Source organism: Podarcis muralis, chromosome 4 (genome assembly GCF_964188315.1).
Source record: "Podarcis muralis chromosome 4, rPodMur119.hap1.1, whole genome shotgun sequence".
Taxonomy (NCBI): domain Eukaryota; kingdom Metazoa; phylum Chordata; class Lepidosauria; order Squamata; family Lacertidae; genus Podarcis; species Podarcis muralis.
Window position 1 is genome coordinate 73,611,919 of NC_135658.1, and position 24,827 is coordinate 73,636,745.

Below are 24,827 nucleotides of genomic sequence, written 5' to 3' on the forward strand. Positions count from 1 at the left end.
AAGCAGCAAGGTCTGAGCAGTAATAACAAATGTTGTTTCCAGCAACTGACTTGAGGCTGGGAAAGCTAGAGCCAGCTGGTTCTCATCAGGAGCAAGAAGGCTGATCAGCAGCAGGTGGAGTCACTTCGCCTTCTGCTCCAGGCTGCTGCTCAGCAGGTGAAGCTGACTCCTGGCCCATGACAGTATGTATCTTCACCTCTCCATCCATGGCTTCATCCTAGTCCTCCAACATCACAGCTCTGCCATTTGGTTGTTTCATTGCTGTAGACACCTGTGTGAAGGACTTCTCCATTTCATCATCTGCTGCCTCCAGCTCTACCATTTCACTCTCCTGTACTGGCAATCCTTTATCAATAATGCTCTCCAAAGCCTCTGTGTCTTCTTTAAATCCACTTTCCATTTTATCCTTCTGTGGTCCATTTTCATTCACCATTTCATCAATCCCATCTCTTTTATTTGTTCCTTGAATAATTGCTGCAAGATGCCAACAGTCAATGGAGTGTCCAAGGATGTATTTGCCATATTGGGTGTTCTTGGTCTTATTAACAGCTCAACTCCACTTTAAGAACTTCCATCTCCCATCTCCACCTTAGGGTCTTTACAGCTTTCCTTATTAATCCATGTTCCTTTCCCACAAGGCGAGGTGTCATAAAGATTGTTAGAGAAATGGAGGCCTGCTGCCCTTATGCCTTGAGGGCTGATGCATGGTTTGGGGGCACAATTTTATTTCCTCCACTCTAGGTCACTCACTCCCAATCTAAGTTTCTAGGAGCCCAAGTTTCTCAATCTCCTGACATAGAAAACGGCTTTTACAGAATCTCAGAGGTTGATCCCTTGTACACTCTCTTTTCCTTGAGCAAATTTGATGGGCAAGAATAATGACTTGGCTATCTTTAATAACCATATAATTATCTCTGTCAATGAGCTGTTGACAGAAGGTATTCAGCCTGCCATGTTCCTCCCCTGGAAGTCCCCGCTCTGTGATCTTCAGATGAAGGATGGCATATTAACTAGCTAACTAACTAACTAACTAACTAACTAACTAACTAACTAACTAACCTCAGTCACTCACTCACACAGGGAAAAGTGAGGGTTGTGTCTTGGGAAGATGGGGTGTGGCCTAGAAGGAAATGCAGCCCTTAGCTGAAACAAGTTACACCCATCTCTTTAGACAAGAGCTGCCAAGAGTTTCTGGCATGACAAATTGCTGGCTATGGCAGATGTTTTCCTCTGCTAAATGGTGCATCTTTTTTCATATGCAGCCTTGCTCTTCCTTGTTGTTTCTCACAGACAATCGTCACAAGCCATCATTTGTATTCATAAAGACGCTCTTTTGACTGCTTTAAAATTCATTCTCAGTTGCACTTGCTGTGGCTTCATTGGTAATCCATTTCATGCAGGCTTCATTCTGTACATACGAAAGCCCAAAACTATTGTTTGATTCACATTACATCTTCTTATTTTCCAGCCGGTTACCCCATCTCACTGACTGAGTGCACTCATCTTGTCTTTGCCCTGTGGATCCTTTTGAGTCCTTCCGGATAGCATTTCAAACCAGTGGTTTTCAAAATTCTCAGAAGCACAATCTATAATACTCGCACCTTCCGGTGCTTTACAGACAACAACAACAACAACAACCAGGGATCTGTGTGATTGTAGCACCCCCTACAACTTATTTAGAACATTCATTTCTTACTAATCCCCCAGGGAGCTCTGGGGTGGGATTACATGGCCTTACTTTCCTCATTGCATCCTCCTAGTAATCCAGTGGGGTGTTTTTGACAGAGAGAAACTGACTCAGTGTGCTTCATGGCTGAATGGGAATTTGAACTCTGGTCTCCTAGATCGTAGTCCAACATTCTAGTCACTATACCATACTGCCTTCCAGTAAGGATCACTGCCTTCTCCTTCTCACCCTGTTACACATTGCTGAAGGCTCCCTCATGCCTGCTGTATGCTGTATTCATTTATTCTGAAATTGGGGCACTATGGAGGCTTCCTACTCTGTGCAAACAGTGACATGTGACAAGGCCTTCTCTGTAGTGGCCCCACCCTGACTCTAGAATTCTCTTCCTCTGGAAGTCTGGGCAGCAGCGACTCCCACTGATGGGTTAAAAACAATTCTATTATCTTTCTTTCTGGAATTAACTTGTAGCCACCAGGGCTTGTTTGGCCTCGGGTTGTTACTCTGCTATGGTTTTATAAATTGCATTGTTGGAACATTCATTTACATCTTCTGCTCATTGGATTTTTGTACAACCTGGAAATCTCCCTAGGATCCTGTTGTCATGATGAAGGGTGGAATACTGATTCTGAAAAATAAATAATTCCAGCTTTGGGAGTGTATGGGTCATGAGGGGTCTTGCTGTTGCTTCCCGTGCTATTTGGATATAAAACAACAACTGCATGTTAATTGCACTCACACAATTAACATCATTTCTAGTTTGGGTACGAGAGGGCTGGGAGCCTGTGGTCTTCAAGGTGTTGTTATGATTCCCATCATCCTGGACCAACCTTACTGGCAAGGACTGATGTGAGTTGGTCCAACAACATATGGTGGACCATATGGTACCCATCCTGGACTAGAGAATGCTGCCTTTGAAAAGTCACTATGCCCAGGTGGACAGGTAATATAGTTTGCACACCACTCCAGAATCAACCATATTCTCCTTTCTATCAGCAATATGACTCCTCTTTACCTTTAGACCTTCCTGTTTCAGGGGACTACCTGGCAGGAGTTCTAGTAGAAATCTGACAGTGTACATGCACCTGTTTCTAATCCACATTTGCTCGGTGTGTTTGCTTTAAATGTAGTAGTACCTCTTCTGCGCTTTTTAAAGGGGTGGGCAAAAATGGGCTGGAAATCTAAATGAAATGGTTTGAGCATTCTGATGTATATCAGTCTCTAAAAAATGAAGTTCAGATCCACAAAGACATGGTGAGATATTAGAACACTGAAAGAAAGGGAAAAGTTGCATTTCTTTATGGTCTAGACTTCTTTTTTTAAAATGTTCTACACAGTGGTAACAGTGTTTATCTCTGGAATTACAAAGAGCCAGGTGCCTGGTTTCAAAGTGCTGTTTAATGATTCTGTTCTGCCGTCCCCTTGATTGTTTCTCCACCTAATATTTGATTGGCTTTATATACAAGTATTCATCTTATGATAACGATTTCTAATCAGTTTGGCTTCAGCATTTCCATTACAGGCAAAAATTGTCTGATTTTATCGCTCCTGTTTATCTGAATTGTGTTGGTTGTTCGTGCCCTTTATCAAGTAGCTGCAGGTTTGAATTGCAAGCTGCAATACTTTTTGTCTTTTGTGGGTGTCGATGTCAGGGTTATCAGATCCACCGGCTAACTGGTACATAAAGCTGGCTCAGCCATTCCACAATCGTCCTTGGTGAGAAAGAACTGTACCATTGCACATTGCGTTATTAAAGTGCACTATTATACTGAACTCCTTGCCACTAGGCTGAGGCCATCAAAGGAATGTGTGGGAGGGAAATTACAGCTACTTGTGTCTGCATTTCGAGAGCAGTGATGATAGATTGAATTACTTGACATATTCTTTCGGAATTAGCAGTCAGGATTTAAAAGTGCAGCCATATATCCACCAGAGATCTGAGTTAATGGTGTGCGCCCAGTCTTAACTTTGCCATTTTCTTACTTGATTGTTTATTCATGCACCCTTCACATTCTATTTATGTAGCTATTTGTCTGTAATAAGAAACAAATTTGGAGAATGAGGATACTTAGTTACAGCGCTCATTTACTTTCTGCAGCGAAGATTTGAAATATGGGTATCTACATTAGGAGTCTGATAGCACACTTCAAACGACAATTGCTATATTCTGCACTGGGGTGGGGTGGAGACCATGGTATTGTATGCCATTGGCTGGCAGCAGCAAGACCTGATGGAGCAGTGCAGCCAGAGTTTGTGCCAGCCAAAACAGAAGATGGGCAGAGAAAATGTGTTGTGGTGGCAGTAGGTCCTGTGCCACCCAGGCTGTTATGTACTGAGTTGAATAGGATCCAAAAAGCAGCAGTCTGATTGGTCCTAGAACAATAGGATTCAGAATGCAGCAGTCTGATTGGTCCTAGAACAATAGGATTCAGAATGCAGCAGTCTGATTGGTCCACAGGAGCCACCCAATCCAACTCCAGGTGGAAGGGAATCCGCAACCTGATTGGTCTACAAGAGAATCTCGGAATTAGCCAATCACGTGGGGCCCATTGTGTAAATAATGTATGTAAGGCAGACATTCTGGGGGAACTTCCATTCCTCCTCACCACTTTGAGCTGAATAAAGAGCATGAAATCCACTCTCGGCTCCGAGTATATTTCACAGGCCCTGCCCCCAACCATTTCATAACTTTTGTGGTCACTGCCACCAGCAGTAGATTCTACCATTCCACCATTTGATGGGCACATTGGGGTATTTCCTCCTAGTGACACCTCTCCAATGAAAGCAGAGCTCTTATGCTTGCAGAATTAGGCAGGGCTGGGTGGAAGGACATTTCTGACCCATCCAAACCCACTCCACCACAACAGGTGTTTTTTTTTGGGGGGAGGGGGTTGGATGGCTCAACCCACCCTGAAAATGAAGACAGAGATTCCAGAGGCACCCAAAGACTTTTTTGGGGGTGTTGTTTCAGTTCACTAATTTAAGCAACTGAAACCTGGTCATGACAGCTACCCCATGCAAATAACCATTTGTGCTTGAAGGTTGACACATTTCCCCAAATGAGTCTATGCAATAGTTTTATGAGAACTGTTCACAATCTGACTGTTTAGTACCTTCATCTGGTTTAAGCTTTACGGTTGCTTGAAAACTAATAAACATCCTGAAAGTGTTTGCTGGAGTGCAATTCACCAAGATCATCTCCCATGTGAATCCTATTTCAATAACTGAATTGGCACAGATGCTCTCTTCCATTATGGTTCTTCCATCGACATCTCTTAAAACTTCAAAGCAATGCACTGCATCACCCAATAGTCAGGAACACTGGTCTCTTTAACATATACCGATGCTTATTGTCACACAGTTGTTGTTAGTACGTGATTTCCTCTACTACCTATAGGCCAACTGCATGTTACAAATAAGACAAGACAGAGGTGCTCTTGGTCAGTCAGAAGGCAGAAAAGGGAATTGGGATTCTGCCTGCGATGGATGGGGTAACACTCCTGCTGAAGACACAGGTTCACAGTTTGGGTGTGCTCCTGCACTCAGCCCTGAGCACGGATGCCTGAGCATGGCCAGGTGTGCATTTGCACTGTTAAAGCTAGTGCACCAGCTAGTGCCCGTTCCTTGAGATGTCTGATTTGGCCACAGTGACACGTACCTTAGTTACATCCTGTTTGGATTACTGTAACAGCATCTTAAAAAGTAGAGACATCACCTTGCCAACAAAGGTCCGTATAGTAAAAGCCATGGTTTTCCCAGTAGTGATGTATGGAAGTGAAAGCTGGACCATAAAGAAGGCTGATCGCTGAAGAATTGATGCTTTTGAATTATGGTGCCGGAAGAGACTCTTGAGAGTCCCATGGACTGCAAGAAGATCAAACCTATCCATTCTGAAGGAAATCAGCCCTGAGTGCTCACTGGAAGGACAGGTCGTGAAGCTGAGGCTCCAATACTTTGGCCACCTCATGAGAAGAGAAGACTCCCTGGAAAAGACCCTGATGTTGGGAAAGATGGAGGGCACAAGGAGAAGGGGACGACAGAGGACAAGATGGTTGGACAGTGTTGTTGAAGCTACCAGCATGAGTTTGACCAAACTGCGGGAGGCAGTGGAAGACGGAAGTGCCTGGCGTGCTCTGGTCCATGGGGTTACGAAGAGTCGGACACGACTAAATGACTAAACAACAACAAACATGCTTTACATGGGTCTGGCTTTGAAAAGAGCTCAACATCTTCAGCTGGCTCAGAGAGTTGCAGCCAGATTGTTGACTGGGGCTGGTTTTAGGGAGCATACAACTCCCTTGTTGTAACAATTCCACTTGGCCATCAGTCTGCTTCTGGGCATTATTCAAAGTGCTGGTTATGACTTATAAAGCCCTCTGCGGGTTAGGTTCAAGTTATGTGAAATACTGTATTTCCTCATACAAGCCCGCCCAGGTTCTGAGACTTTGTCCTGGCAATATTCTCTGCTTCTTCTTTTTCTGGCTGTGTGGCTGCTGTTAGCCCAGTGCCAAAAAGGACTTCTGAAGAAAGACTAGTTTTGAATCTAAATAGATTCCTTTTAGCCATATTGGAATTGTAAACATATGGACACTCTGGTGTAGCATATTGTTGTTACATTTTAATATTCTAATAGGAAAACAATCAATATATGGAACAAATGACATGCAAATGAATTGGAACAGCAGCAAGGATTGCTCATCTGGAGGTCCAGATGAAGTAACATTTTAAACAAAACATTGCCCAGAATTTAGTTCCTTGATGAAATGCAAAATGTGTGACACTTTATCAGTAAGATTATGGTTCTGTGAAATTATTATTTTTACCATTCATTTTATTGTCAGCATTACTTTCCGGCTGAAATGGTTCACTGGAGCATTAGCAAACACAGCACTTATTGTATCTAGATTTCCAGCAAAGGCAAACATGCAACTGAAAAATATAAAATAATTAATGTGCAAATGTTTTACGTTATTCACAAATCCATATGTATCAGTGATAAAATACTGTATTGCTTATTTCAACAGAAAAGTGAGTCCTGTGTGATTTCCCACTTGACTGTTATTTTAAAGTGGATATTTGTTAGGGATGTGCATCTATTCTGTGTGTACAGAGATGATGGGAATTGTAGTCTCAAAACATCTGGAGGGCAGAGTTTGAGGGAGCCTGGGTTAGCCAGATTGATTTGTATGCTGTTGGGGGATTCTTGTTGTCTTGTTGGGCTGTGTATGTGGTTAACAAGGTATGTTGAGGCAGATTGAGGTGTCCCTAACCTTCTGAGAAGCTCTGTTCCCTCACTTTTTCTTAAAATGTTGAGTGTATGGTTGGTTTTAATACCTTTTGGGTTTTTGAGAAACAAAACCCAGATGACTGGGGCAACGCCCAGAGCTTGAGATGGGAGGAGTGAAGACGAGAGGGGAGGGAGTAGAGAATCTTTCATTTTACAGGCAGGTCTAACTTTTAATCGTAGTAAAAAAAACAACAGCATTCAAGTGTGCACCAATCACATGGATTTGGCGGGGAAAGAATAAGCAGAGTTGTTTTTCACATGGGTTGTCATTCTCCTCTGAGTTTTGGCTGTGAGTGCAAGGCATAAATAGTAGAGATAGACTGTTAGGGTGGCCTGCCTCTTTCTCAACTGTCCTTTTTCCTAACCAACAACTAAAAACTATGTTGCTCTCTCTTTTCTCTTTTTGCAAATTCCATCTACTTATGTAAATAAGGGGGGGGAGGTTATAGCCATTTTAAAATTCCCCATTATACTCAATGGGAAAGCTTCAGGTTGAACCGATCGCATTAGGAACTGAAGAGCAAAACGAATCGGAACAAGGCAGAGTGGATCCTAAACAGAATGGGCTGCTTCCAAGCATTCCAGATGCTGGCACAAGGCAAATACTGTTGTCATTACACATCCATAGTATTTGTGATGCATTTCTGATGGATGGCCAAATGGGTGGGCTCTGAGTTCTTACTTAGCAGCCCTTCGGTACTCCAATCCTGAGGAAGGCATGGCCATAACTACCCTAAGAAATGGCAGGATATGAGGCTGGAGGAAGGGCAGGCTATGAGAATCTTGAATAAACAAGCAAACAAAACAAATTAAAAAGGCAGAAAACGGTACAATAAAGGTCTGATAAATGCTGTGAGCTGAGTACTCTGTGAAGAACTGCTTGCTCATCTGAAATTTCCGGAGGCTCAGCATGATGGATCTCCTGGTATCCAATCAGTTTTATTGTTTGCTTTACCAATGCTAATTTGAAGCCATGGCATTTTCTCAACCCCTAAGCCAGATGCAAGAACTCTTCATTAAAGTTGCCTGACATCCACATTTGCAAAGAAAACACGTCTCAATGAAGTTGTGTTGGCATATTATAGGCTGTACATTTTATATGAAATTGAAATAGGGTACATTCACATAGAACTTAAATTGCAGCATGAGGTGAAATGCTACATGAAATTATTTATCAGTGTTCAGGGTACTTACTTCTATAAGAGCTGCACGGGTTAAACCTGCAATATGAGCACAGACAATTTGCACTATAATGCACATATTATGGCATAATATAGCTGCTACTAAGATCTATTAGTAGCAGCTACAGAAAGCCATGCATTGATTAATAAATCAAGTCTTCATAGAATATTTGCCCCTTTGTAAGAGTGCATCTTATTTATTATTAGTGACAATAATAATGTAGCATATAATTTTGTCCTTCCCTCCTCAAGAGTATAACCTATTTTACCCAAAGGTAGAAGCTACAGCTGAACTCCATTTCTGTGCCGTACTCTCAAGCTATTTATAGCTACAACAAGGAATCTATGAGCTTTCTGTCTCTATAGAAACTATTGAAAACAGAGTCTCTTTATTCTCTTTCTTCAATTGAAGCAACCAAGATTGCTTTGATTTCCTTGTTTTTGTGATACTCTGTAGAAGTGGATAGGTTGGGGAGATAGGTGACTTCTCTCCATGGGGGTTGGGGGTTAGAACCTTGATAAAATTTAGCATATACTGGATTATTGTATAATCCCCTTTTTATGAAGATTACCTGCTCTGGGACCCCACAGATAATTCTCCCCTGGTCTCCTCGCTGGCCTAAATAGGACTAATTTAACCAGCTAGCCCTGGTGATCCTATAATGTATATTGGATGGATTTCCCCCCCTAAATTGATGTTTGAATTCTGAATTTATTCTTATTCACATTTTATACTGTATTTTATGCTGTTTTTTGTTGCATCCATTACCGTATTTTTTGCTCTATAAGACTCACTTTTTCCCTCCTAAAAAGTAAGGGGAAATGCGTGTGTCTTATGGAGCGAATGCAGGCTGTGCAGCTATCCCAGAAGCCAGAACAGCAAGAGGGATTGCTGCTTTCACTGCGCAGCGATCCCGCTTGCTGTTGTGGCTTCTGAGATTCAGAATATTTTTTTTCTTGTTTTCCTCCTCCAAAAACTAGGTGCGTGTTGTGGTCTGGTGCGTCTTATAGAGTGAAAAATACGGTAAGTGTTTTTAATTTGTCGTTAGCCACCCTGAGCCCGGTTTTCTGAACCAGGAAGGGCGGGGTATAAATAAAAGTTTATTATTATTATTATTATTATTATTATTATTATTATTATTATTATTAGAGTGACTGCCAGGAGGGGTGGTAGCACATAACTGGCCTCCCAGCAGCAGTTTCACTGCTGCTTGCTGAAGGTTAAGGGTGTTGTTGAAGTGATGGGGAGGTTAGCATTGTATGGGCACCCTTGTGAGAGCACTGGATTGGTTTCATGTTCAACATCCCCAACGCCTCTCCCTTCCTACTCTTCCTTCTGGTAAGTGGAAGCAACAGTCCTGCCAGGAGTCCAGGTACATGTTGTTCTCCCTCCCGGCAAGCGATTCCTAGTTCAACCTCCATGAAGCACTGCCTTTGATCCAACAGTGTAGTTGTGTGAGCAGAATTGCACTCACTCACACAAGTGACTCTCCCTTCCTGCTGCAGTCCTCCACAGTATCAATCACACTGCTCTGGAAGATTTGCATCCCTCAGGAGTGGATTATCAATAAGGAAATAGTCCATCTTCACTGAAGATGAATTTGGAAGAAAACTTGGGATATGCCTGCCAAAAGACTATCAGGACCAAACTGGGTCCAATGTCAGCTGTGAATTGCTGTGATGATGGATTGGGATCCCAAGCTAGCCCCTAACCCACCTTCAGAATACCCTATTTTGGGTCTTTCCTTTGGGCTCCACAAGTTGGGATCTCACCACTGTTCTTCCCACCCACTCATACCTTCAGTGGCTGGTGAGAGGCCAGCTCAACCTTGAATAAGGGGGCTTGGGATTAGTGTTCCTCTCTGAAAAACGGTAAAAAGAAGGTTTGTTGGTGTTATACAGCCGCTGTAGTGTACAGCATATGAAATTTCATTTGCAATACCTATCTGCAAACCATCTAAACACATTTTGTCTCCAAAGCATTAGAAAAGTTCCATATAGACAGGGAAATGTTGGTGGGAGAAACTGCATTCAACATTTCAGCATGCGTAGTGAGTGCTCTGTGTGAATCAGAGCCATTAATAAAGTTTATATAGCATTATCCCTGAAGGATTTAGCTAGCAATACTCGTCCAGAAAAATAAAAATGAGACAAGAAAACAGAATTATCAATCATATACTTTGGCTCCAAAATCCAACTCTTTTCAGAATACACAACTATACTATGAGAATCTTCACTTGATATGCAGGGGAAATCTGAACCATGCTAGACTCTTTCCTGAATGGCATAACCAGACACTGACTGTAATAATGCATAATTGTTCCTCAGAACAATTTATTGAATGAATGGGACTGATTGGGAGCCAGCTCTATTTCAGTAACTGAAACAATGGAACTGACTTCATAATCACCACACACTCTTTTCTTTCCATTTTTAAATGCTTTTCGGAGGCAGGAATTCCAAAAAAGACACTTGGGTAGTGCTCTGCCATCATGTCTAAAAGATTAAGTCAGATTGGCGAGCCTTGAGTTGGGTGGGAAATTTCATCCCTCCTATATACTGTGATGTTATCAAGTAAAATTCACATTCAGCTCATTTAGTGTCACAGACAGATTGAATCGAGTTGACTTTCACCTGCTACGCCAAAACACTTATCCCTCATGTCCTCATGCCAGTGTGGTGTAGTGGTTAGGAGCGGTAGTCTCGTAATCTGGGGAACCGGGTTCGATTCCCTGCTCCTCCACATGCAGCTGGGCTAGTCACACTTCCCTGAAGTCTCTCATCCCCACTCACCTCACAGAGTGTTTGTTGTGGGGGAAGAAGGGAAAGGAGAATGTTAGCCACTTTGAGACTCCTTCGGGTAGTGATAAAGCAGGATATCAAATCCAAACTCTTCTTCTTCTTCTTCGTCTCACTTTCACAAGCATTTCATAAGGCAGTAGCTCAGCAGCACAGTAGCTCAGATGCCACCAGCTTGGTGCTTTGAACTACAAGCTCCATCATTTCTGTGCCACAACTTCCCCTTTCCTAAGAACTCCAAAAAGAAGAAAGCCCAGATCTTTGGGAAAAGTACTCTTTGGAAAAGCTGAGGTTTGTTGTTTGGGGCACTAAATCACCAAGGCAACAAGCCCAGAGAAACATCCTTTACAAATCCCGTCTCGCTTATCAATGTTTACATTTACAGCAAATTGCACCATTTAGTACAGGAAATAATTGAAATGTGGGAGGGTTTTTAAAAAAAGAACTACATTTCCTAAGATTTGATCACAGTTTTTTTTTAAAAAAAATAGATTGCAGAAATAAGTTATGACATCAAGGGAGCCAGAATAATTGGTGTGCAATTATGTTTCATATTAGTCAAGGTTGTAAAGGGTAGTGGAGAAACAGGAATAAATAATGGGCTTCTGAGTCATATGGGTTTTTTGAATTCATATCTTTATCTTGTAGGCGAAAATGTACATATTGGTATAGGACAGAATGTCCAATTTTGAAAGTTAGATGGCAGATGGTTCTTACACATGTCTCTGCAGACCTATTCCCAAAAGCACCTAAGGATCACAGCATGCATTTTACAATTACTTGCCTCAGGCATTAAAAAAGAAAAAGATATTTGCATATATAATATATGGCAAGTAGTACTCAGAAACCAAATAAAATTTTTAATGCCCGAATCGACTTAAGAGCAAAACAGCCCAAAAAATTTAAGAGGTTGGAAAACTAGCCCAAAGCATTTCTCATAGCCAATTTGATGTCGTTTCAGTAACTATGGATGGACAAATCTTCATTTTCTCTCATTTTTCCTGGATGCTTCACTTTTATATATCGATTTGTGATAAAAACCTAATTTATGGTAAGTCTTTATGAAAAATCATCCGCATGCTTGTGTGAATTTCTCCTAATACATATATACATTTTGGCCTAATTTGCACATTTTCAATGCAATTTCCCCTAATATGATGCACTGTATTGTCACCAATGTGTGAATTTTTGTGCATACTTTGTTCCAGCATACATGCATTTCAGTACATATTACTTAGCTGGAGAGCTCTGCTACAAAATTTGAAGACGGGGGGATTTTGAAGGGTGGCTGTGTTTCAGTTCTCGTATAGTTTCTGAAAGTGAGAATTAGGTAGGTTCAGCTTTAAATGGGAACTGTGATGGGATGATGAGCTGCTTGTGCGTAAAATCGTAGTCCCTCAGAGTTTGTTCAAGCCCACAAACTTCTGTCTGTGACAGAGCCCCTCAGACATGGCTGCTCTAGTCACTTGCAGATTCCGACAGTGGTTGCTTTCGGAATCGTTTCCAGCATAAAAGCTCCTTAACGGAAACACGTCTTCTGGACTCACAGCGTGACAGTTTCCGGCGAGGAGTGGGTCTCCCTATGGGAGCTTCAGATACCTCCCCACTGTTCTCGCTGGACGTGTCCCTGAGCCCTCCCTCCTGCTCGCTTTCCCTCAGAGATTCACCTCTCCCCCTGCTGGTTCCTGCTTCAGCTGCTGAGTCTCTCCCAGCCTGCGTGAGCCCTTCCACCAGAGACCCACCTCTCCCCCTGCTGGTTCCTGCTTCAGCTGCTGAGTCTCTCCCAGCCTGCGTGAGCCCTTCCACCACCGGTTCCTCCGATGGCAGTTCCCTGACAGGAACTAAATCTAATCTCCCCTGCACCATCCCTAATGGCAATTTTTATGTCCGTTCCTTGAATAAAGGTTGCTAAGATTTTGCTAAAACCTCATGAATGACCAGTTCTCACCAGGGTCGGAAATAAAGAGCCTAATTCTCTCTAGAAGTATTTGTAGTCTGAGTTTATCCTGCCCACTGGCATTTACAGCATGTAATATCCCATAATTTCCATTTCCACAGTGCTAATGATGGAAGTTGAGTCATTCCCCATTCCTCTGCCCATATAACATGTACTGTTATTATTTTTAAAACATTTTTACTGATTTTTCCATGTATACTTCTTCTAACAATATCTCGTTAACAATTTTTCATATTTCCACCCTCCTCCTCTGGACTTCCCTCATACTCTCATTTTGTTTTATTTCCATATTGTTCACCCTGTGTATTGTTTGCCCCCAGTTTTTCCAATACATTTAGTCTTATTTTTTGTTGTATACAGTTGTGATTGTTTACTCAAACCCTGCCAATGAGTCCATTTCTTTATGTTGCCTCTTCATATATGTTATAAATGGTTCCCATTCTCTTTTAAAGTCTTTGTTGTCCTTTTCACATAGTTTATCTGTTAGTTTTGCCAGTTCTGCATATTCCAAAAGTTTCGCTTGTACTGTTATTAACATATGGGCCTGGAACATTTTGCAAAGCAAAGCACGTGTTTGACCCTAGATTTATACAGTGGTACCTTGGGTTAAGTACTTAATTCATTCCGGAGGTCCGTTCTTAACCTGAAACTGTTCTTAACCTGCAGCACCACTTTAGCTAATGGGGCCTCCTGCTGCCGTCGCGCCATCGGAGCACGATTTCTGTTCTCATCCTGAAGCAAAGTTCTTAACCTGAAGCACTATTTCTGGGTTAGCAGAGTCTGTAACCTGAAGCATATGTAACCTAAAGAGTATGTAACCTGAGGTACCACTGTAGAAGCAGGGCAAGAAGCAGGAACAAATTAACAGATTATTTTTTTTATAAAAAAAAAATTAAAAATTTGGAGAACTATCCCTGACATTATATATGAAGAGTTTGGATTTGATATCCCGCCTTTCACTCCCCTTCAGGAGTCTCAAAGCGGCTAACATTCTCCTTTCCCTTCCTCCCCCACAACAAACACTCTGTGAGGTGAGTGGGGCTGAGAGACTTCAGAGAAGTGTGACTGGCCCAAGGTCACCCAGCAGCTGCATGTGGAGGAGCGGAGACGTGAACCCGGTTCCCCAGATTACGTGACTACCGCTCTTAACCACTACACCACACTGGCTCTATTATATATCTATAATAGGCATGGATTTCTGAGACACCTGTCTGTAACTGAAGGACAAGTTGATGTTTGAACTTGGCAGAAAAGTATTGTCATTTAACAGTAAAACTAGTATGCCCCTATGGACTTTTTTTTTTAGATTTAGGAACAAAAGGGATATGCAGTATAGGGAAAGAGGACATTCTTTTTTAAAATGGTCTCTCCTCTTTGCTGCACATGATTTTACATACCAGGTCATAATTAGAAGCATTGGCCTACCTCTCACAATGCAGCGTACATCCCTTCTCGTATGCAATGCAATTTTCAAGGCAATTACCTACTTCCAGCTTCCAGCCTGCCCTCAGAAAGATATTCCCACTTAAGGATAACCGACTTTTATAGATAATTGGCAGTGCTCTTCGTGGATTCATTGCTGAGACCAAAGTAAAGATAGCAGCCTTTCTTACAAATGGGTCGACATCAATGGATTCAGCGGAAGCACTCCTTGAAAATTGAAGATTGGGGGGGTGGGGGAGTGGGATTCAACAAAAAAGAACCCTAAAGAAAATGGGTATGGAAAATGAACTGGATAGAAAAAGGAAAAACTCATTTGGTGCCAGGCTGTGTGTAATTGTATATCAGGAGTGGTGAAGCCCCAGTTCAGGAGCCTGATTTCTCTCCCCCCCCCCCCACAAGGAAATTTTTCTGAGCCTCCAAGACCATATTAATTTGGGTGGCAGCCCCCTCACGCCCCCTAAGGATGTTCTAGGCATTTCCCCTAACCCTCTGGAGAAGTTTTGAGAAGGCCATTGGCTGAACATAGGGGAAGGAGAGAGGAGAAAGTCCCATTACACAAGCAGAATTTATTGTACTGATGCTTGCATTCTTTGAATGCTGCCCAGCGCTGGGGTCAACAGAGCCCAGTGCTCTGATGGGGATGAAACTTAATCCCTCCCAGAAATGATATACCATTGGTATCTGACACTGAATAAAATTGCGAAAATGTATAGAACTAGTTCAAATCTGTATTGGAAATGTAAAGGGAAAGAGGGTACCTTCTCCCATATAAAGGTAAAGGTACCCCTGCCCGTACGGGCCAGTCTTGCCAGACTCTAGGGTTGTGCGCTCACCTCACTCTATAGGCCGGGAGCCAGCGCTATCCGCAGACACTTCCGGGTCATGTGGCCAGTGTGACAAGCTGCATCTGGCGAGCCAGCGCAGCACACGGAACGCCGTTTACCTTCCCGCTGGTAAGCGGTCCCTATTTATCTACTTGCACCCGGAGGTGCTTTTGAACTGCTAGGTTGGCAGGCGCTGGGAACAAACGACGGGAGCGCACCCCGCCGCAGGGATTCGAACCGCTGACCATGCGGCAAGTCCTAGGCGCTGAGGTTTTACCCACAGCGCCTCCCACGTCCCCACCTTCTACCATATGCAGAGTGGTAAAAGACAGCATCTTAAAAAGCAGAGACATCACCTTGCCAACAAAGGTCCGTATAGTTAAAGCTATGGTTTTCCCAGTAGTGATGTATGGAAGTGAGAGCTGGACCATAAAGAAGGCTGATCGCCGAAGAATAGATGCTTTTGAATTATGGTGCTGGAGGAGACTCTTGAGAGTCCCATGGACTGCAAGAAGATCAAACCTATCCATTCTGAAGGAAATCAGCCCTGAGTGCTCACTGGAAGGACAGATTGTGAAGCTGAGGCTCCAATATTTTGGCCACCTCACGAGAAGAGAAGACTCCCTGGAAAAGACCCTGATGTTGGGAAAGATGGAGGGCACAAGGAGAAGGGGACAGCAGAGGATGAGATGGCTGGACAGTGTTCTCGAAGCTACCAGCATGAGTTTGACCAAACTGCAGGAGGCAGTGGAAGACAGGAGTGCCTGGCATGGTCTGGTCCATGGGGTCACAAAGAGTCGGACACGACTAAACGACTAAACAACAACACAAAAGGTTTCTGGGATATGATATATAATGAGTTACAGAAAATGTTTAAGAAAACTTTTGTTTAAAAAACAGAAGATTTTCTGTTCGGTATAATAGGTGAAGAGATACCAAAAGAAGACAAAAGACTTTTCATGTACGCAATGATGGCAGCGAGAATGCTTCTAGCCCAGAGATGGATGGAGGGAGAAGTGCCGACCATTGGCAGACTAAGTTAATGGAGTATGCAGAGATGGCGAGACTGACGGGAAATATCAGAAACCAGGAAGATCAAGTATTTTTAAAAGACTGGAATAAATTTTTAATATCCTTAAAAGACTACTGTAAATAATTAAAATCATTGGCAGGGATACAATGACACCCTCCTGGTCCCTTCCAACTCTACAATTTTATGACTCCATAACTGAATTGAACTGGTACAATGCAGATGGGAAAATAAAAGGTAATCAATTGCATATTTCTTGCAGACTGAAAGCAATAACGACCAAACATATTCGCTAGATTGATTTCCGTTTCAGACATGGGACGAATAAGTGGAGACCTAGTCCATTCTCCTTTCTGCTATTGTCAGAATTCTACCCTAAAACTGATTGGAACTCATGATTTCAAAATGTGTATGGATAGACATTTGCAATTATTCTTAGTTTTACAATTTGAACACAAAGTCTGGACCTTTTAGGATTCCTGTTTAGTGCAAAATTCAAACACATGCGTTTTTCCTGTGTGTGCATCCTAGATGATATTACGCCTCAATTTTAACATTGCATACAACCTAGCATACAACGATCTCATTCTGTTTAAAATCTTGCTGCAAAATAACAAAGGGAATGGAAGTGGGAGCTATATTCCTGCTGACTTTTAATGGCATCGTCTGGCAGGTTTGCAAATGACAGAACAGCATGAAGGCACCTGATTTCCATTGAAAACTGGCTCTTTCCACTCTGAAAGAAGCAGAGTGCTAGCCAAGTGCAAGTTAGAGTCCCTCATTAAAGTACCAACCCAGAACCAAGTGCTCAGCCAATGCTGCAACTCCATGCGTTTGCGTTACACTTAGATATTCAGCTTTGAGGTGGAGTACTTTTTATCATTTGAACCGAAGTAATTTAATATGCAGAGAAGTGGCCCCCATCGGCTGCTAGATTCGAAACCATTTTTATCATTTGCAAGACTAGCTACATCTTTGCTAGCTAGGGCCCACTGTGCATGCAATAATGTAAATGAATAATATATTGCACATGAATCCCTTGGGGTGGGGATGACGGGGAGACAAAATAAATAAAGAGACATATTTCATAATGATAAAAGCTTTTAAAGGGGGGGGTGTGAACTTGCACAGAAAGCAACACGTTGGAAATGCCAAGGAGCCCATTTAGAATGGGAGCGTGTGCTCATCACCTCTCCCTCTCTTGCCATATAATACGGCTTCCTGCAGAACCTTATTAAGCAAATCAGTATGAATCTTGAAATGACTTTGTGAGTGAAAGGGCAAATAAAAGCAGTTGGAGGAGAACATCCTCAATAAGCTGCCTCAATTAGCCCAAGAAAGGCCCTTGGGCTCGGAGGACACTATTCTCTAGTCTGAATATATGTATTTTTTATTGAATTTATGATTAATAGGAAATAAAGAGTAATAAGGCAAAGAGGTTACAGGATTGGTAAAAATAATACGCTGTGATAGAGTTAAATATACGTACATGTATCCTAAGGAGACATCGCTATGGTTTTCCCAGTAGTTATGTATGGAAGTGAGAGCTGGACCATAAAGAAGGCTGATCACCAAAGAATTGATGCTTTTGAATTATGGCGCTGGAGGAGACTCTTGAGAGTCCCATGGACTGCAAGAAGATCAAACCTCTCCATTCTTAAGGAAATCAGCCCTGAGTGCTCACTGGAAGGACAGATCCTGAAGCTGAGGCTCCAATACTTGGTCCACCTCATGAGAAGAGAAGACTCCCTGGAAAAGACCCTGATGTTGGGAAAGATGGAGGGCACAAGGAGAAGGGAACGACAGAGGATGAGATGGTTGGACAGTGTTCTTGAAGCTACGAACATGAGTCTGACCAAACTGCGGGAGGCAGTGGAAGACTGGAGGGCCTGGCGTGCTCTGGTCCATGGGGTCACGAAGAGTCGGACACGACTAAACGACTAAACAACAAGAAGAATCCTAAGGAGAGATATCATATGCTACTTTGCCATTCCAAAATTCCATAAATATGACCCATCTTCCAATAAATTCATTATGATAATTGATATATGTTGCTTTCCTATTATATGTTTGTTTTATCAGCAAAACAGTCTTCCAGGTTTCTTCAGCTATTCTATCATTCATTGCCAAAGGATTTTTACTTTTCCAAAACTGAGCGACCCAGAGTTTTTCCTCTATCTGTTGAAGATCAACATTTGGTGCCATGGACCGGAGATTCCCGAGTAAAGCAAATCCTGTCATTTCCTTTATTGTGTTCAGATTTATGGACTAAAATTGTTTTACTTTGCTCTAGCTCCAAGAGATATGTATGAAATCTACTTTTGTTCTTTTACACCTCCAGCCGTACATGCACTGACTATAAATTTTGCTCAGTCTATGCAGAGTTAGATACCATTGAAATATGACCTTGAACAAAATTTCTTTTGAGATTTGCACTTAATAGTGCTGATAGGACATTTTGAAACATCCGTTCCTATTTTGCTTGCGAGAGTATTAAATTTAATTTTGAGAGATCTCGTTCCCATTTTCTCTCATATGATGAGTGTATCATCGTTTTCCTGACAAATACACCCATTGTTCTCATAGGGTATGATTCATATATCGAAATGAAACCAGACTCCACTTTAGGTGTTGCCTGGGGAGATGATTCTTCTTGTGTAACAGAGGCCACCCTCTGATGTCCACCGTGCAGTTGATATGACATGAAACCCAGCACATAAAACCATGTCACATCAACTGCATGGTGGACGTCAGAGGGTGGCCTCTGTTACACAGGAAGAAGCATTTCATTTTGGTAAAAATAAGAATAAGAAAAATTTATTATTTATACCCCGCCCATCTGGATGGGTTTCCCCAGCCACTCTGGATGGCTTCCAGCAAAATATTAAAATACAGTAATTTATCAAATATTAAAAGCTTCCCTAAACAGGGCTGCCTTCAGATGTCTTCTAAAAGTCAGATAGTTGTTTATTTCCTTGACATCTGATGGGAGGGCATTCCACAGGGTGGGTGCCACTACTGAGAAGGCCCTCTGCCTGGTTCCCTGTAACCTCACTTCTCGCAGTGAGGGAACCGCCACAAGGCCCTCAGAGATGGACCTCAGTGTCTGGGCAGAACGATGGGGGTGGAGACACTCCTTCAGGTATGAGTCCATGGCGCATTTATTGCATCATCTACAAAGAAGAGAGGCTCCTCCAAATTCTGAGGTAAGGCAAGTATGGGATTTACTTTTGAACTGTGGATGAAGTGAATAGCTGCATAATATACAGGCACTTTAAACGGGCCTTGTGGAGCATGTAAACCCTTTCCCTGTGTCTTAAGGATCCTCAGAACTGCAGGAGGCCCTTTCTCTCCAGAGACTCCTGCTGAAATTTGCCCTCAGATGGACTTTGGAGTTCTTGTCATCACAAGATCCCTTCTCAACTGAAATCCACCCCCAGCTGGTTTCACTTATATAGCATACCCCTAGCTCAGCTCCTTCTCACCTTTCTGCTCATGCCTGAGGTGGCTCATGTCATCCCTCAGAATTCCTTTGATTGTTTCTCCAACCTGCCCAAAGTCCCTTTGAGGCTTGCCCAATTACTTCTGTTTCCTTGCCTCCTCAACTCTCTCCACATCAACCTACCTTCCTTCCTTCTTTTCCACACACTCTCTTATCTCTGTTTATTCCTTCAGCATCTTTGTTTGCCTACTCCTTTGCCTCTTGCCTCTGCCTGCTTTCTAGCTATCCGAGATTCTCTCTGGAAATGTTCAGCTTCACTTACACTCCCTTTTGACTGTGTCTCAAGTTCCCCTGCTCCCTTTTATTGCTTTGTTTCCCAAGGACCTTCTCTCCAGTTGTTGCTCTCCACATTCTGCTTTTACCTAGCTACTGGCTGTGTGTGTGTGTGTGTGTGTGTGTGTGTGTGTGTGTGTCTGCCTTTTTCTGTTGTGTGGCTCTGCCCTGCCTCCTTCAAGTAACAATAGTCCCCTCTTGTGACGTTTGCCTGCGATTTAAACAAGCATCTTAAGGTTGGCTCTTCAGGGCAAACCCATATTTTGGGGGTAGCATAACAACCCTTAGTAAAAACCATAATAATTATCATCCATCCCACTAACATTTGTAGACTTGACAATACGCCAGTCAGCAGGTTTCCATAGGTGGTGAACACTGAATGAGCATACAGCTTCATGTACTAGCCTTATCAGGCATTTTCAAGTAATTAACAAGCAATTGCTTGTTGCTCACAAAGCTTATGCAACACCCCTTTTACCTACACATATGGGCCACACACACATTTAAAGCACAATGATACCACTTTAAACAGTCATGGTTTCCCCCAAAGATGTCTAGGAGCTGAAGACCTTTATTCCCTGCACAGAACTACAATTCCCAGAGTGGTTTCACAATCAATCCCTCTTCCCAGAGAACTCTGGGAATTGTAGCTCAGTGAGGGGGGAAAGGATTTGATTTCATTTAATATTTGTATTCTGCTTTCCCAAGAACAAATGTTGAGCTCAAAGCTTCTCTCAAAAACCACAGTAGTAATAAAAAACAGCATGCATTGCAATCGCTGTAATATCAAACACTATAGCATATAAACAAAGCAAACAACAACAAATTCATCAAGACAATTAATGCAATTCAGTAATTGGAATTCCAAGGATATCTGAAGTTCTCAAAATAAAAATTTTCTAAGCTGGACAATTCAGATACTACAGTAGGAAGGAACCCACATAAGGCTGTCAAAACCACTAGTCCCTAAAGTTCAGAATTTGCTCCGCACTCACTTTGCATAAACCCATGTTTTATACTTGTAGACAGTGCACTTTGTTTTCACTGCTAATGGGGGAAAAGTCTATGGCAGGTTGAGAGACTTATGGCATATATGCAAGCCATAGTAAGAAGGCAGCCACATGTCATGTATAAAACATTAAGCCAGATCTAGAGGGTATTTGAGAAGATAGAAAGTTAAGTAGCAGAGCATGAGCTGTGCAAATATTTCTAGGTACACAGGTACTGTCACTTAACATCAAATGGTTATAACTCACAAGATGCTGCATGTGGACAGACTCCAGAGGGTAGCCTCCTTTGGTGGTTTCTCTGGAGAGTTAGAACAATCAGCTCCATGCAGGGCAGCATTTGCTACATCACTCACCTCTGCATATGTTGGCCGTGGTTTCATAATCACGCTCTCCAACATCTGAGTAGCAAAGGCGATTGGCTTGCCAGACCCTTTCCATCAACCAATTATCATTTTGGGGGCAAGGAAGACTTTTTCAGCAGGAATCTCAATACCAAGACCACCACAAGCTACCATGATGCCAATATGGTATTATCAAACCTACCTACAACTACGACTATCTATGGTCTCAACAAACCTACCTACACCTTTGTGGTCTTCTATCTTGAAAGTGATCTTGATGTGCTTTCCCTTTTCTCCTTCCTGACAGCATGAATATCGGCTGCCTTTTGGATAAAAGAAGCAAACACCATGCTTATATCCTACTCCACACCAAATTTTAGATCCTGGATGACCTCAGAAACAGCAGGGTGAACTATTGCAACACTTGGCAGGTTTATACCTTTCTTGCTACTTAGCCTACTATTTTCAACTTCAATGATGACAGTGCACCCTCTCAGCACCCTTAACAAACTACAGCGCCCAGAATTCTTTGAGGGAAGCCATGACTGTTCAAAGTGGTATCACAGTGCCTTAAATGTAATGTGTGACTGTGGCCCTCATTTCTTTAAAAAAGGATGCTCTTTCAGAATAGCTTCTACCAACCACAAGAAACATCTGCTTCAGGGAAATGGGGCCAGGGCTGCAGAGATACACCCCAAACCTAATGGCTGCTCTCTTTCTGATAACTGTCCACAACCTACCAAAACTACAACTCACAGCTACCTCAAAACTTGGAATTAACATTAGCCCTGCCTTTTCGGCAATCTCTTGCAGAATAATTGTCAAGGTATTGCAATATTTATTGCTCTCTTTATAAATGGTTCAGATGACTGTGAAAGGACAACTGCAGCTGTGTGCTGTTCTGATTGTCATTGTCAAATGCCATCCTTTCTCCCATTGTAAGAAGCTTCCTGAGCATGACAGGGATTTCTGCCCAACCATTCTGCATTTTGAATGTGAGCGAGAAATGTGAAGTTTCCTCAGCTTTTCTCTGTCAGACCGTTTTGGAGGTGCAAAATAATTGGGACATTGTGTGCTCAGTGATATTCTCCTCCTCCAACTTTACTCTCCTCCAAAGCCTTCTGGGCAAATCAATCAACAATACCCTGCATTATCAGCCCTATATAGTTTTATACTCTCTGGAAGGACAGCCCTATATAGTTTTATACTCTCTAGAAGGACAGCAAATCAACTGCTGAAAGAAGGCAAATTGTGATATTTCTGTTCCAAAACAATATGATTTTTCCTTTTAATTACTACTTTCCTAGTTGTTAAAGATGTAAGAAAACAAAAGGCTTACTTCAGAAGTAGCAGGGTTGCCCACCCTTGTGTAGTGTGATGTCAGGTGTTGTTAAGGTGAGCTAAATTTGAGCCACAGGTTGCGCTATTATTATTAAATATGTATACCGCCCTATACCTGTAGATCTCAGATCTCAATGCATTGATATTCAAGACTAGGGGAAGGGCCATAGTTCTGTGTTAGATCTTCTGTGCTGCATGCAGAAGGATCCAAGTTCAATCCCCAGCATCTCCAGGTAGGAATGAGAAAGACACCAGCCTGAAATCCTGAAGAGACGCTGCCAGTCAGTGTAGACAATACTGAGGTAGATGGACCAATGGTCTGATGTGGTAGAATCCAACATCCTGCAGTTTCACCTGAACCCTATTTCCCATCACCCCAGCCCTATTTTTCCATATCCTCCACTGTCACACAACAAACCCAAGGAAATCCAGCTAGTTACACAGTGGCCATCAAATCATTGGAAGTAGATAAATAGGTACCACTGTGGTGGGAAGGTAAACAGTGTTTCCATGTGCTCTGGCTTCTGTCATGGTTCTCTGTGCACCAGTAGAAATTTAGTCATGCTGGCCACATGACTTGGAAAGCTGTCTGTGGACAAATGCCAGCTCCCTCGGCCTAAAAAGCGAGATGAGCACCACGCCCCATAGTCGCCTTTGACTGGACTTAACTGTCCAGGAGTCCTTTACCTTTTTACCTTTACCATCAAATTCTGAAAGAATCCTTTTTTTTTGGTTCCTTCTTGGGCGAAGCATCCAAGACATTTCAAGGGAAACAAAAGTAGTTAAAACAACAACAAGAAAAATATCTCAGTGGGGTTTCATATAGCCTCAAATTGTACCATCAGAATATAGCATAGTGCTATTTTTTTTATTTCTGGATTACATTTGCATTGCTTTTCAAAAGTCATATTCTCCAAGTTGTGACCTGTACTTTTCTGCTGCTACAAATCCAGGGAGCAAAGCACAGAAGACACAAGAGTGACAGATGTCATGCTTCTCATATTTGCCTCTGATAAACAAAGCAGAGTATGGCATCGAGAGCAGTCCCTTTCTAATTAACATTGTATTGGAGATGTGTTATAAAAGTCCCTTGTTCAATGAAAATGGAATTAAAACAAATAAACAAAGCCCAGCCAACTGTGACATATAGTACTCATTTGGGATTTCCTTTCCTTTTTCTTTTTTGCTTCGACTCTTTCCTTTTTAAAAGGAAGACACTTTGAAATGTTCTGCTATATGCTCTTGAGGCTTTTTTTTTAATGTCCCCACCAGCAAGTCTCCTCACCTTCCACTTACAGGAGGTGTGGAAACAAAATTCTACAGGAAACACATTCCATAGAGAAGACATTGTGCTTGCCAACCTTCAAGAGTTTATTGGTATCCCTTAAACCAGCCTTTCTCAACCTGTGGGTCCCCAGATGTTGTTGAACTACAACTCCCATCACCCCTAGCCAGCAAGGCCAGAGCTCAGGGATGATGGGAGTTATATTCCAACAACATCTGGGGACCCACAGGTTGAGAACCGCTGCTTTAAACCAATACGCCTCCTTTCACACTGTCTCATCTAAATCTTGAAACCGATTGGCTGCCATTAAGGCTTACATTCAGACTCATCTGGCACAGCAGATGTGCCTTTGATTGCATTTTCCAGATAAAAGAAACCAGGAGGATCTGCAGGTGTGGCATCACCCTGCTCTGGTTTGTGCCACATAATTCTGCGAAGAATTGGTAAAACAATTTGGTGATTTAGGCAAAACAAAGGGAAATGCAGTTCTACCAAAACAAGCCAGAATAAAAGGCTGCAATGTAAAGCATATCTATTTTAATTTAATGAAAAATAAAATCTTAGGAAAACATTTCTCTAATTGCCCTACTACTGTGGTCAGTTTCATACGAGTATGTGCGATTATAAAGTAATTACCATGTAAACATTTCTGGGCCTGCAGACAGGCACTCTGTAGGTGTGGAGAAATAAGCTTAATAATTTGCAAGATGTAACTGCAGATGTTTCCAAGTTGTTTAAATTTGTACAGGACGTTAGCGCAATGATGAATTAATATCTCACAAAGGGATAAAATGTACTTAACACTTGAAATGATAACTTGAAGTGATGCACATTATTAACACATTCCTTGACATTTGAGCATATAACAGT

General features: G+C 42.3%; 1 protein-coding gene and 1 pseudogene across 1 annotated transcript in view; both read right to left on the reverse strand.

Annotated features, from left to right (window-relative positions):
* GABRG3 (gamma-aminobutyric acid type A receptor subunit gamma3) overlaps positions 1-24,827 on the reverse strand; it is a 305,700-nt gene that overhangs the window by 132,567 nt on the left and 148,306 nt on the right. The gene's annotated exons all lie outside the window — the stretch shown is intronic.
* On the reverse strand, positions 218-22,840 carry LOC144327425 (pyruvate kinase PKM pseudogene; annotated as a pseudogene).